At 42.0% G+C, this 15,041-nt stretch overlaps 1 protein-coding gene across 4 annotated transcripts in view; it reads left to right on the top strand.

The window, feature by feature from the left end:
• TMCC1 (transmembrane and coiled-coil domain family 1) overlaps nucleotides 1–15,041 on the top strand; it is a 165,617-nt gene that overhangs the window by 35,412 nt on the left and 115,164 nt on the right. For all 4 annotated transcript variants that reach the window (XM_080675590.1, XM_080675587.1, XM_080675585.1 and 1 more), the window contains one exon: nucleotides 11,306–11,361. The gene's annotated coding sequence lies outside the window, so the exon portion shown is untranslated. The remainder of the gene's footprint in view (nucleotides 1–11,305; nucleotides 11,362–15,041) is intronic.

The following is a 15,041-nucleotide window of genomic DNA, read 5'->3' as shown; positions in this document are numbered from 1 at the left end:
AACCTGGGTATGCACCCTGACTAGGAATTGAACCTGCGACCCTTCGATGCATGGGATGGTGCTCCAACTGAGCAACACGGCCAGGGCTTAGAAGAATGCTATTTAATAGAATCAACATAGACAAAATTAAAAACAGCCCTCTGCATGGCATATTGTTCTCTATTTATCCTAGCTGGTTTATAATTGATGAAAGGAACACATCTGAATATTTTCTTATTCTTTCACCTTTAAAAATTAAAATATATTGAATTTTTGTTGTATTGTCTTTTATAACTAACTTGCCCTCATTTCTTTTCAGCAGTTGTTTGTTTGAGGGGATTTATGTGACAATCCTTTAAAATTTACCCTGCTGGAAGTTTGACACACTCAACAGACAGCTTTATTTTTCTTTCCACAAAAGCCAGAACTAGGCCTATAGGAAGGAAAGGAAACATATGCTGGAGCCAAAGGCCGGTGCTATATAGGCCCATGGGGGTGCATATTTAGAAGCTTTGCAGTTAGTTGGCCTGGATCTGTCAAAACACGTTTGGTCAACTCTGGCTATAAAATTGTTTATTTACGTGATTCTGGGAATGAATGTATTATGTGTATAGTTTGGAAAATTGTTGTATAACTTGCTTGGGGAGGGAAAAAACACTCTGAGAAACCCCACCTGTTGAACAAGTCTTAGGTTCACTGGTTTAATTTTCTGTGAATGCTCTCCAGTGATTAAACCTTTGCTTCATCTCAGCAGCAAATGCCAGTATTTTGGATGCAGATTATTTCCTGGAAGGGACTTTGTGATAGACAAAATGTGAAATTACATATCTATACCTTAACTCTAGTCTAAGTAGATTTTTTTCCCTAAGAAGATATTAATGTCAGTATGTTAACATAAAATAAGCTCTCTTGGTTTCAGGGAAGCATAGTGGGGGAAAAGTGGGATTCTTTTCTAATTCCTATTGATCCAGCTAGGATATTACAATGTCTTACATTTTTAAGGCACTTAAACATTTGTTTAGTTGAATTTGGGAATGGGTAGACAAACGAATAGGACATTCCATATTTGAGCAGTGCAAGTAGAAGAACATGAATTCAAGAAGAACATGAATTCACCTGAAACTGCAGGAGCAGGGTTCAGCAAAGGAATAGTGCCTTTTTGCCAGCATTTCCTCCTGGGAGAAAGTTAACCTTCCAGCCCTCCCTCTAAAGTCAGACAGTTCAGCCCTAGCTGGTTTGGCTCAGTGGATAGAGCGTCGGCCTGCAGACTGAAAGGTCCCAGATTTGATTTTGGTCAAGGGCACATGCCTGGGTTGTGGGTTCAATCTCCAGTAGGGGGCATGCAGGAGGCAGCCAATCAATGATTCTCTCTCATCGATGTTTCTACCTCTGTCTCCCTCTCCCTTCCTCTCTGAAATCAATAAAAACATATTTAAAAAAGAAAAAAGAAAAGTAAAGCCAGATAATTCAGTTCCTCCCTGCATGTCCCTAGTGCCTTTCAAGCTGCTGCCCCAGGGCTGGAGCTGGGGCTCAGAGCAAGCAAGTCCATCATTGAGTAAATTCCTCCATGGGCCCTTTCAGAGAAATGCCTGGAACTCTGCAGCCCTCTTTCTCACTCAGCCTCAATCCCTGCTGGTTTTCACTGCCAGAATTTAGGGGGAATTTCTCTACATGGTACTAGAACCCAGGGCTGGGACCCTTCATTCCTGGTGTGGAGCTGGGAGCCCCCGCTCCTCAGGAGCATCCTTCGAAGACAAGGTTATTCCTGCCATTTTTTAACCACCCACAGATCTGTGTGGGATCAGCTTGTTTCACATTTCCACCCCTCCTATTAGTCTTGTTGTGGCTTCTTCTGTATATCCTTAGTTGTAGGACTTCTGTTCAGCTAGATTTTAGGTGTTTCTCAGTAATGGTTGTTCTATAATTTAGTTGTAATTTTGATGTGGTCATGGAAGTTTGCCAGTACCATGTTTCCCTACTCCACCATCTTGACTGAAAGGCATCTAGCTTTGCTTAACTCTATTTTATTTATTTTGTTGTTGAACTTATTGGGGATACATTGGTCAATAAAATTATATAGGTTTCAAGTGTACAATTCTGTAATACATCATCTGCACATTGCATTGTGTGCTCCCCATCCAAAGTCTAGCCTTCTTCAATCACTGTTTAGTGCCTGCTTAACCTCTTCTACCTGCCCTCCAACCCCCTTCCCTCTGTAGCTTTGCTTTTTTTTTTTTTTTTTTTTTAATACATTTTTCCTTCTTAGGGAGAGAAGAAGGGAGAGGGAGAGAGAGATAGAAACATCAATGAGAGAGAAACATGGATCAGCTGCCTCCTGCACACCCCCTACTGGGGATTGAGCCGCAGCCTAGGCATACGCTCTGACCAGGAATTGAACCGGAGACCCCTTGGTGCCTGGGATGAAGTTCAATCCACTGAGCCACACTGGCCAGGCTGTAGCTTTGCTTTTAAAATAGAATACCCTCTAGATATGCTGAGTAACTAGCCTTGCACTCATCCTCCCCCTTTTCATTTTTCTTTCCAGCAGGAAACAGGATATGTCTTCATAATAACATAGGAGTATAATTTTTAGGTCATAGGTAGCATCAAAAAAGATAGCATTTTGAGAGTTTAAGAGATTTTATTCTTTCTTTTTTTAAAATATATTTTTGTTGATTTCAGAGAGGAAGGGAGAGGGATAGAGAGTTAGAAACATCAATGATGAGAGAGAATCATTGATTGGCTGCCTCCTGGGCATCGAGCCCACAACCTGGGCATGTGTCCTTGACCGGAATTGAACACAGGACCCTTTAGCCCGCAGGCTGACGCTCTTATCTGCTAAGCCAAACTGGCTAGGGCAAGAGCTTTTATTCTTGGTAGTTCATGAGCTAAGTCAGAAAGCTAAAATAAAGGATTCAGTTCTCCATTAGCTGCCTCCTTAGATTAGATTTTGGGATGCGTAACAAAAGTTGCAGGTTTTTACAAGATCATGAGTAGTATTAGAAACAAGGCAGAATGACCAGCACCTTTCTTGTGGATATTCTTCAGGAATGGTGGGAGAAGAGTGGGGAGATATAAATATTTCTCTCTTTTCCATGACCAGCACGGCTAGAGAGCGGACAGGAGTCCTGAGTAGGGGTGACGGAGGATTGAGAAAATGAGACAGACACAAAGACAGTAGGGAAAGCTGGGACCAGGTGGGACAGCTGTCCTCTGATGGAGAGACAGGGACCCAGAGCCCATACAGCCATTTATTTTATACAGGAAGATACCAGGAAGTTTTACTAAAGTTTAAGATAAAGAAAATATGTGCATTCTTGTGGCTTCTTTGTAATTGTCACTCCTGGGTGGGCCCGGATAATTGTGTGCCTGGCTGGATTTAGATAATGAAATCCACCCCCTGGCGCCTGAGCTAAAGGTCAGACTGACAACACACCTGCCTCTGGCAAGGTATGTTTCCAGGGCATGGCTCTGCCAGGCGCCACTGGATTCAGATGACAATCAGTGCAGGGGCCTTTCCCAGGCGCTCTCTACAGGGAGGCAGAGAAGACAAGGCAAAACCTACTAGTGCAAACCCTGGATTTAATTTGTAGTTTCCTGAAAATGAAGTTAAATTAGCAAACCTAATGCATTGCTGTCTGAGTTTATTCCTACATTTTCTTATTTGCATTATATGCATAGGATTCATAGGTCTGAAACATTTTAATTATTTTCATGTATGTACAGACATATCTAATATAAACTCTGCGTGGATGTTAAATTATGAGTAGTCCATATTCTGTATATCTGTTATACAGAGTGTACATTAAGTGTATCTTCATTTAGTCCTAAATTCATGACTTGTTTTTACCTGCATTATTTTTCTAGATTTTTGATGTTGCTCATAGATACACTATATTAAGGTAAGGGATTTCCTTTCGAAGTTTGATGGGTGTATTTCTTATAAGTAGATGTGTCTTCTTATTGTACTAGAGGCCCGGTGCATGAAAATTCATGCACTGGAGGGGGGCGGTCCTTCAGCCCAGCCTGCCCCCTCTCACAGTCTGGGAGCCCTCAGGGGCAGGAGGCGACCTGGCGATCAGGGGAAGGCGACGCCCCATCACACCTCTGCTGCTGCCACTGCCGGCAGCGCAAGCCTCGGCTGGCCCTGGTTACCTGAGCCTTGGGTGGCCCTGGGCAGCTGGGCAGCTGCCATCCGAGGCTTGCCTGCGCCTCGGGCCAGCCCTGGGCGGCTGGGCGGCCACCATCCAAGGCTTGCCTGTGCCTTGGGCCAGCCCTGGGTGTCTGGGCAGCCACCATCCGAGGCTTGCCTGCACCTCGGGAGTCGGCTGGGCAGCCGCCATCCAAGGCTTGCCTGTGCCTCGGGAGTCGGCTGGGCAGCCGCCATCCAAGGCTTGCCTGTGCCTCGGGCCAGCCCTGGGCGGCTGGGGGGTTGAGGGGACTGGGGACTCCAGAGGCAGTTGTGCAGAGCGGCCGGCCCACCTAGGGGTGGGCCTGGCATTTCCAGGCGCCTGCCACCCTGGTGGGGCTGAGGGGACTGGGTGCCGCCATCTTGTGGCTGTGAATGCCGCCATATTTGAGGGTGTGGCAGTCAATTAGCATATTCCCTCCTTATTGGCTGTGTGTGCACCCATATTTGAGGGCAGGACAGTCAGTTAGCATATTCCCTCCTTATTGGCTGTGGGTGCCACCATCTTTGCGACGGTGTGAGGGTCAATTAGCATATTCCCTATTTATTAGATAGGATATTCCTAATTCTTCTTTCACTGTCACTGTCATTATACATTTTACTACGTATGCTAGAAATGCCCAATGTATTATTACTGTTTTAAACAGTCATTTTTCTGAGCAATTAAAAATATGAAAAAGAAAATCTATTTTACTTTCATTTATTCTTCATTTCTTTGTGTACATCCAAGTTTCTGATCTGTACCATATATCATAATGCTTTCTGCCTGAAGAACTTCCTAATATTTCTTATGGGGTGGCTCTGGTGGCATTGAATTCTCTGGTTTGTTTGTTGATCTGGGAAAGTCTTTTTAATTTATGAAGTATATTTTTACTAGATATGGAATATTGGTTGGGTAGTTTTTTTTTCTTTCAATAATTTATTTATTTAAAAAAATTTTAAATTTTTATTTATTGTTATTTAGAGGAAGGGAGGGATAGAGGAAGGGAGGGATAGAGGAAGGGAGAGAGAGAGAGAGAGAGAGAGAGAGAGAGAGAGAGAGAGAGATTTGTTCCACTCATTTATGCATTCATTGATTCTTGTATGTGCCCTGACCAGGGATTGAACCTACAACCTTAGTGTATTGGGATGATGCTCTAACCAACTGAGCTACCTAGCCAGGGTTTCTTTCAACATTTTAAAGTTGTCACTCCACTCACTATCTTGTTACTTACAAAGTTTCTGACAGAAAGTTTATTATAATACTTATTCTTGTTCCTCTCTATATATTTTCCCTTCTCTGGCTACCTTCAAGATTTACTCTTTGCTTTTCAGCAATTTGAATATGATCCTATCTAATAAAAGAGTAATATGCAAATTGACCATCACTCCAACACACAAGATGGCTGCCCCCATGTGGTCAAAGATGGCCACCCCCATGAGGACACAAGATGGCTGCCACAAGATGACTGGCAGGGGAGGGCAGTTGTGGGTGATCAGGCCAGCAGGGGAGGGCAGTTGGGAGGGACCAGGCCGGCAAGGAAGGGCAGTTAGGGGCAACCAGGCCAGCAGGGGAGGCCAGTTAGGGGTGACCAGGTTGGCAGGGGAGGGCAGTTGGGGGCAACCAGGCCTGCAGGGGAGGGCAATTGCAGGGGGGACCAGGCCTGCAGGGAAGGGCAGTTGGGGGGGACAAGGCTTGTAGGGGAGGATAGTTGGGGGGTGGACCCAGGCCTACAGGGGAGGGCAGTTGCGGGGGACCAGCCCTGCAGGGGAGGGCAGTGGGGGAACCAGGCTTGCAGGGGAGGGCAGTTGGGGGGGACCAGCCCTGCAGGGGCGGGCAGTGGGGGGAACCAGGCCTGCAGGGGAGGGCAGTTGGCGGGGACCCAGGTCTACAGGAAGGGCAATAGGGGGAACAAGGCTTGCAGGGGAAGGCATTTGGGGGCAACTAGGTCTGCAGGGGAGGGCAGTTATGTGTGACCGGGCCGGCAGGGGAGGGCAGTTAAGGGCAACCAGGCCTGCAGGGGAGGGCAGTTGTGGAGGACCAGGCCTGCAGGGGAGGGCTGTTGGGGGCAACCAGGCCGGTAGGGGAGGGCAGTTAAGGGCAACCAGGCTGGCAAGGGAGGGCAGTTGGGGGTGACCAGGCTGGCAAGGGAGGGCTGTTAGGGTCAATTGGGCTGGCAGGGGAGGGCAGTTAGGGGTGAGCAGGCTGGCAAGGGAGGGCAGTTAGGGGTGACCAGGTCAGCAGGGGAGGGCAGTTGGAGGTGACAAGGACAGTTAGGGTCAATCGGGCCAGCAGGGGAGGGCAGTTAGGGGTGAGCAGGCTGGCAAGGGAGGGCAGTTAGGGGTGACCAGGTCAGCAGGGGAGGGCAGTTGGAGGCGACAAGGCCTGCAGGGGAGGACAGTTAGGGGTAACCAGGCTGGCAGGGGAGGGCTGTTAGGGGCAATCGGGCCGGCAGGGGAGCAGTTAGGCGTTGTTCAGGCTGACTGCAGAGTGGTTAGGGTCAATCAGGCAGGCAGGCAGGCGAGCGGTTGGGAGCAAGCAGTCCTGGATTGTGAGAGTGATCCCAGATTGGAGAGGGTGCAGGCTGAGCTGAGGGACACATGAATTTCGTGCACCAGGCCTCTAGTATACTTAGATAAGTTTTTGTTTTGTTTTGGTATTTAGTCTTTTTTGGTGTTTTTGAGCTTCTTAAATCTGTAGTTTGGTGTTTTGTCACTAATTTTGGTAAGTTCTCAGCCATTCACATATTCTTCATTCTCTCTTCTACATCTGGCATTATACTACTAAATATGTGTATGTGACATTGTTTGATATTTTCCCACAGTTCTTGGATTTTCTCTTCTGTTTTATTTTCCTACTCTTCTTTTTTTCTTTTCTTTACATTTCAGTATGGGTAATGTCTTCCAGTTCACTTCCTCCCTATCCCTTGAGTTGTTTCAGGCCTACTAATAAGCTTGTCAAAATCATTTTTTACATCCTGCCAGGTGGCTCACTTGGTTGGAGTGTCATTCCGTACACCAAAAAGGTGCAGGTTCGATTTCTGGTCAGGGCACATACCTGGGATGAAATATTTGATGTTGTAGAAAACCACAAGTTTTCTTCCCTAGTCCTTTTAGGGTGGAATTTGTGTTAATCTTTTAGGGGTTGGGCTGTGTTTGAAGTTTATTATTGCTATCGTTATCAGAGTTGACATTTATAGTTTCCATCAGAACCAGAAACTTCAAATTTCCCTAATGTCTCTTATCTCATTTGGCTTTGAGTTTTCTCTTTGTGCTGTTTCTCAGAGTGTATCTGTCTCTTGCAGCTGTGTTCCACTGTTATTTTTGCTCAAAACTTGTTGGCATGGTAATGGAGAGTGAGGGAGTTCTGTGATGATCTATTAAGCCTCATATTTACGCAGGTATTAGAACCTGGGTTTTTAAAAAATATGTATATTTTTATTGATTTCAGAAAGGAAGGGAGAGGGAAGAGAGAGAGAGAAACATCAATGATGAGAGAGAATCATTGATTGGCTGCCTCCTGCATGCCCCTGCAACCTGGGCATGTGCCCTTGACAGGAACAGAACCTGGGTCTTGGAAGTGTAGCTTTCACAAGACTTTCCACTTTACTTTCAGGGGTGGAGTGTCTACCCTTCTTTCTTTTTCCCCAACTGGTATCTAGGATAGGTTTTTAAAGCCATTTCTTTTTTAGCTAAGGTTTTTAAAGCCCTTTTAAAAGCCCTTTCCCCATCTGCATTAAGCTTATTTTTTCTTTAGAGAGATAGTGAAGATCGGGTATGTCAATCTCCTTTCCTCTAGCTATAGTAAGATTCTTACCTGTGTTCTCGGGGTACACAGGCCTTGATTAATTTTTCCTTGCAGATTAAGCCTTTTATTCCATAGGGAGATAGAGGAAATAGGTCTGGGCTGATTGGCACTGCCTGCTATTCTACTCTTCAAGCTCCTGAGGGCAGGAATGAGGAGCTTTCTTTGATTTCTCCCACATCCTATCCCATCCCCGATTAGTAAGCCTTTTGAAATTCCAGCCTGTAATAGGGTGAGAATTCTCCTATGATTACATCCCCCAGGAACTTTACACTCTCATGTTAGCTCATATTCAGTCTTTAGCAATTTGTCAACATTTGTGGTTTAATCTTTCTAACTGCAGTGGGATTCATCCATGCTCTTGTGACTGTTTCCTTTAGTCAGAGGGAAGGCTTTTTCCTCCTTCAGGGTTTTAGTTGCTTGTCCAGCCTCTGTGTTGCTCTATCCAGGCCCTATTGCCTAGAGGTTGGGTTAGGAGAAAATGGGGTGAGGGGAGAGTAATTTCATCCACTCTCTAAACCTTAGGAATACACTTTGTGGTCATAGAATAACTTGTGAGACTTGCCTTAGAACTCAGCATATGGTAAGTTTTTATAAATGGACTTTTGTGCTTGATTATTTGTTCTGCAATTACTGGGTGCTTTGTCATATGAATATCTATTTAGGTCCAGTTTGTTAATCATGCTATTCAGATCGATATTTTTATCTATTTCCCCCCTTTTTTGGGTCATTTGTTCTATCAACTACTGATAATAATTTCCTTATTATGCTTACGGATATTTTTCACTTGTAATTTTGCTAAGTTTTGGAGGCTATATTACTATATGAATACAGATTTTTACATTGTTATATCTTCCTATAAATTATAACTCTGTTAATGTTTTTGCATTAAAGTCTGCTTTGTGTACTAACCTAGAGCAATTTTCTTTGTTTGTGTTTGTATGACCTTTTCCATACTTTTTATTTTTAGATGTGATTCTTGTAAGCACCATAATAGTTGAATTTTGTTTATTTATTTATTTTTGGTTATTTTTTTTAAATTATAGTTTACATTTACTGTTTTGTATTAGTTTCAGGTGTACAGCATAGTGCTTAGACGATCATATACTTTACAAAGTTCCTCCTGTCATTTGCAGTACCCACCTTTTAAAAAATTTAGTTTAATAATTTTTATCTTTTGTTCTAGTTACATTTAATATAATTACTGGAATATTTGGTTTTACATTTGACATCATACATTTTGCTGTTTATATGTTCTGCTTTTTTGTGATTGTGCTCCCTCTTTTGGCATTTATTTGGGTATTAATTCTGTTTTTTCAAAAAATATATTTTTATTGATTTCAGAGAGGAAGGAAGAGGAAGAGAGAGACATCAGTGGTGATAGAGAATCATTGAGTGGCTGCCTCCTGCATGCCCCCTACTGGGGATTGCTGCAACTCGGGCATGTGCCCTGACCAGGAATCAACTGGTGACCTCCTGTTTCATAGGTCAATGCTCAACCACTGAGCCACATTGGCCAGACCTATTTTTCCTTTCTATTAGTATAGAAGTTATATACTCTTTTGCTCTTTCTTAAATGTTTATCCTAGAAATTAAAACATGTATTTTCTTTCTTTTTTGAAGTGTGAGAGTTTATTTTTTTAATACATAATGTAGTCGTGAGGTACAAAATTCAAAATACACAGAAGGTTATATGATAGAAAGACCTCTCTCACACCTGCCCATCAGCTGCCCAGTTCTTTCTAGATGACTCAGATGTATATCCACCAGTACAGTCATCTTGCATCTTTACTGGCCCCCAAACATACTATATTTACTGCTGTCTAAGCTGGAAGTATGGGTTTATATCTTTCTGTTTATTCATCTTCTTATCCTTTAAAGCTCAGTTAAAGTCTCTTTCTCTTTCATGAAATTTTCCTAAACAAATCTAATTCTGATTTTCCAGAAGTCTGGAGGTAATTGCAGTTTTCCTCACACATTTTAGCGCTTAATTGTGTTGTTTTGGTTATTTTCTTTAAGTTTGAAGTATGTAAATATTTCAATGCTAGATTGTGTGTTCTTTGAGGGCAGGATATATGTCTTATTTGTTGTATATAATGCTGGGCACATAGCACATGTCCCCCAAATACTTGTCTAATTAAATTGCTTCCTGGTAATGGCTGTCAGAAGCTGATTTTTCAGGAAAATTTCAATTTTGGTGCATCTTGAATCTCAATTATATATGGTAGGCACAGTTTTTAGAGTAGCTTTTTAATGCAAAATTATAGATACAGAATTGGAAGCTACTTGAAAAAAATAATTGCTTATAAAATTGTGTTGTTTTTCATGTACTTGTATTTCATGTTATGTTAAGACTAGAGGCCCGGTGCATGAAAATTCATACACTGGAGGGGGGGTCCTTTAGCCCGGCCTGCCCCCTCTAGCAGTCTGGGAGACCTCAGGGGTGGGAGGCAACCAGTGATCAGGGGAAGGCGATGCCCCATCACACCTATGCTGCTGCCACTGCTGGCAGCACAAGCCTCGGCTGGCCCTGGTTACCTGAGCCTCAGGCGGTCCTGGGCGGCTGGGCAGCCACCATCCGAGGCTTGCCTGTGCCTCGGGCCAGCCCTGGGCAGCTGGGCAGCTGGGCAGCCAACATCTGAGGCTTGCCTGCACCTTGGGCGTCGGCTGGGCAGCCGCCATCCAAGGCTTGCCTGAGCTTCTGGCCGGCCCTGGGTGGCTGGGGGGCTGAGGGGACTGGGGGACTCTGGAGGCAGGCGTGCAGAGCGGCTGGGCCCTCCTGGTGGTGGGCCTGGCCTTGCCGTGCGCCTGCCGCCCTGGCAGGGCTGAGGGGACTGGGCGCCACCATCTTGTGGCTGTGTGGGCACCACCATCGTTGATGGCATGGCAGTCAATTAGCATATTCCCCCTTATTGGCTGTGGGTACAGCCATCTTTGAGGGCAGGGCAGTCAGTTAGCATATTCCCTCCTTATTGGCTGTGGGTGCCACCATCTTTATGATGGCGTGAGGGTCAATTAGCATATTCCCTCTTTATTAGATAGGATTAGAATTATTAGAATTTCTAATTCCATATCATAGTGTAAAAGTATTCATTGCTACTTATGACATGTGCCACTTTTAAGTATTGACAAGTAAATTTTTTTCCCAAATACATTTTTTGACTAAAAATTTTCTTGATTTTTGAATAATTAGAAAATAATGAGAAATATTGCGAAGAATTACCCTGTTTCTACCAGTGATAGAGAAATGTTAACATTTTATATATATACTCAGTTTTTTTCTGTGTGTATATAATAGATAATAAGTTCTCCCCTCTAAGTTTCTCACTTAATTCTTAATGTTTGCTTTTCAGCTTTTCCTAAAAGGATTCCTGTATACTTCAGAAGTGCTTGAGGAAGAGTGATAAAGGCAAGTATCCAACTCTTTATAATCAATGAAATAACTGGTTCATTGCCAAACCAAAAAGCTTTGGTTACCATATCTATCAAAAAAAAAAAAAAAAAAATATATATATATATATATATATATATATATATATGAAAGAAAAACATAAAGGCAAAAAAGAAAAAGGATTTGTATATAATTTGGAATTATTTTTAAAGCACCCTCATAAACATTTGACATATTTTAAAATCATAATTTTTAACTTCTTTTTTTTTCTTTCTTTATTGATTAAGGTATTATATATGTGTCCTTATCCCCCCATTAACTTACTTCTGATACTAATTCAGAACAACTGTTTCTTGAATGTGAACTAATGGTGTATTGTATTTTGGCAAAATGGTTCTATAAAAATTGTTAAAAATTCTGAGACTTTTAACAAAGTTACCTTAAATGTCTGGTATGTAGGTGGCTTTTTCTCCTCTTTCCCCCTTTTCACTCCTTCACCCTGCCCCCTTTTAGCCATGTCCTTCTGTTCCTTTTTCTTTTCCTACTTCCTCTGGTTTACTTATAAGAACTCTACTTTTCAGAGAAGTTGAGTGAATAAAAGAGAAGCCAACATTTCCTTCTTACAAAAGCACACTTACTTTGCAGTTGAACTTGTGTTAAACTAGGGGTCTCAATATAGTTTATTCAGGGAAATTTATAAACTGAGCAACAATTATTATTTATTTGAATTTTGCAGAAGAAAATAGAGGATTCCTAAAAAACTTTGCCATTGTTGAATTTCTTTAGTGCTTGCATTCTCCCCCCCCCCCCCCCCCCCACACACACACACCTAAAACGATGTGAATGGCCTTTATTGGTTGCAGTGGGAAGTGGAAAAGGAAGGGGATATGACAGCTCTGGCTCCTGTGGCGGCTTTACAGACTCTGTGGCTACCCTCCCCCCCCCCCTTTTTTTTGTATATATTTTTATTGATTTCAGAGATAGTAAGGGAGAGGGAGAGAGAGAGAGAAACATCAATGTTGAGAGAATCATTGATCAGCTGCCTCCTGCACATCCACTACTAAGGATCAAGCCCACAACTGTGGCATGTGCCCTGATTGGGAATCGAACTGTGATCTCCTGGTTCATAGGTTGACGCTCAACCACTGAGCCACACTGGTCAGGCTTGTGCTTGTATTCTTACTGTCAGCAATTTTATAGAGTTAAATATTGCAACTTTACTGTCTTTGGTAGTTTTGGCACAGCATTTGACCTTCCTTAATATTTGACTTATATTGAAAGGTGGCCTTAAATATTTTCTGTTGGCCTACAGAAAATTTTAATAAGGGTCAAAACTTGACTTATATTGAAAGGTGGCCTTAAAGGTTTTCTGTTGACCTATAGAAAATTTTAGCAAGCGTCAAAATTTTGACCATATTTCTTGTTTGTTGATATCACAGCAATAATGCAGATAATAGCTACAAGTGTAAGTGCCAGATTACATTTTACAAGGTGTACCGGTTAGTAATGCGGATTTTGTAATCAAAGAAAACACGATAATTTCAAGAGAAACATCAAAAGTGCTTTATTCAAAGTAATGTCCTTCGCTAGCTACACATTCCCTCCCCCCCCCCCCCCAATCAAATTTCAGGTAATTTGTGGATACAGTCCCAATAGAACTTGACTTGTTTTGAGGCAAACCATTCAGAGACCCAATTTTCCACTTCTTCGTACGTTTTGAGTGCTGCTCAGAAAGTGTACGTGCCAGCGATTGGAACAAGTGGTAATCTGAAGGAGCAAGGTCTGGTGAATACGGCGGGTGGGTTAATACTTCCCAGGCAAGATCTTTTAACGTGTCTTTAACTGGTTTTGAAGTGTGTGATGATGCATTATCATGAAGCAAAATTACTTTGCTGTGTCTTCTGGCACATTCTGGTCCTTTCACGATCAAGCGTTCAAATTGATTATTTGTTGTCGGTAGCGATCAGTATTAACCGTTTCACCTGGTTTTAGAAGCTCATAATACACCACACCTTCCTGATCCCACCAAATGCAGAGCGTTGTCTTCTTTCCGAAGCAATTTGGCCTTGCAGTTGATGTTGATGGTTGACCTGGATTAACCCATGATTTTGTACGTTTGGGATTCTCAAAATAAATCCACTTTTCATCGCCAGTCACAATTCGATGCAAAAAAGACTTTCTTTCGTGCCGTTGAAGCAACATTTTACTGATGACTTTTCGGTTTTCCATTTGTCTTTCGTTCAGTTGATGTAGCACCCATTTTCCTTCCTTTAAAATCTTTCCCATTGCCTGTAAACAATCGGAAATTGTTTGCTGAGCAAGCTTTAATCTTTCTGCAAGTTGTTTGTGAGTTTGATACGCATCTTCATCCAGTAATGCTTGTAATTGTTGGTCTTCAAACTTTTTCTGTTGACCGGGGCATTCTTTGTCTTTCACATGGAAATCGTCACTTTTAAAGCTTACACCAGCGTTCACAAGTATCTTGAGATGGAGCATGTTCACCATAAGCTTCCCGAAGTATACGATAACTTTCAGCAGCACTTTTCTTCAAAATAAAGTAATGAATTAAAACTTCCCGCAAATGCTCTTTTTTTGGCACGAAATTCGACATTTTTAAGTGTAAAAATATCTATGATGTTAACCTTCAGAAAATTTGACATATGAAATTTTGAAGCTTGTCAATACAAGAAAATAGCATACATATCAAATCGCATGTATATCAACATATGTGTAACTCCATCTATTGAAAAAATCCGCATTATTAACTGGTACACCGGTATCATCAATGTAATAGGTTGTTTTTCAAACTTCTTTTCTTACCACTTGATGTTTACAGCTCAACTTAGAGTGCCATGTTAGGTAAGCCTCTGCTGGTTAGTATGGTTGTCTTGCCTTTAGAAATCCCAGAATTTATTCTTGTACTATTACATAATCATTGTATTTGTATCGATAGCCTGTGCAAGCTTTGGCTTGGAGATTGACATCCTATTTCTAGATTTTCTTAGGAATGCTGGCATTTCCTTATAAGTAATCAATCATCACATTGAAGTATATGAAAATAAATGATGTCCAAATGCTAGTGAAATTTCAAATGAATTTACTGACATATAAAATGTACCATATTTTTCATTAAAAATAAGAGAAGCAGACGATCACTTGATTAGTTTATAACACTGCCCAAAGGAATAGGTTTGTTGAGTAATAAATTCCTTATAATTCCTTATACCTTTATATATGAAACAAGTAGGTTTTCCAACTAATCTTGACATTGTGCCTTTATTCATGGTACCCTTTACTTCTCATGGGAGAAATTTATCTTATATATTTTACTTTCTAAACCAACAAGAAAATCATTTGTATTATTTAGGTAATGAAATACAAAGAAGGAAAAAAGTAAATTACTTCTTCATTATCAATCTGCTGTTTTCACATCCTCCTATCTTCTCAGGGTCTAGCCCAGTGCAAGAAGAGAGATTAGTTGATATACAGTGTTATTGGATTATTTTGGTAAATTTCCTCTGAGAAGCTCAAAGCTTTGTGGAGTGGAAATAATTCAATAACTATTAGTCTACCCTACAAACTCGTGAGGGAAGGTGAGGATAATTAAATACAGTATACTATGGCAACATTTTTGCCCACAAGGAGCCCCAGAAAACTCCAGTAGAGACCAAGATAGCCATTAATAAGGATTAAGGGTT

This window comes from Plecotus auritus (genome assembly GCF_963455305.1).
Source record: "Plecotus auritus genome assembly, chromosome: 6".
Classification (NCBI taxonomy): Eukaryota; Metazoa; Chordata; class Mammalia; order Chiroptera; family Vespertilionidae; genus Plecotus; species Plecotus auritus.
The sequence above is the reverse complement of the archived record's forward strand: the minus strand, read 5'-3'. Positions and strand labels throughout refer to the sequence as shown.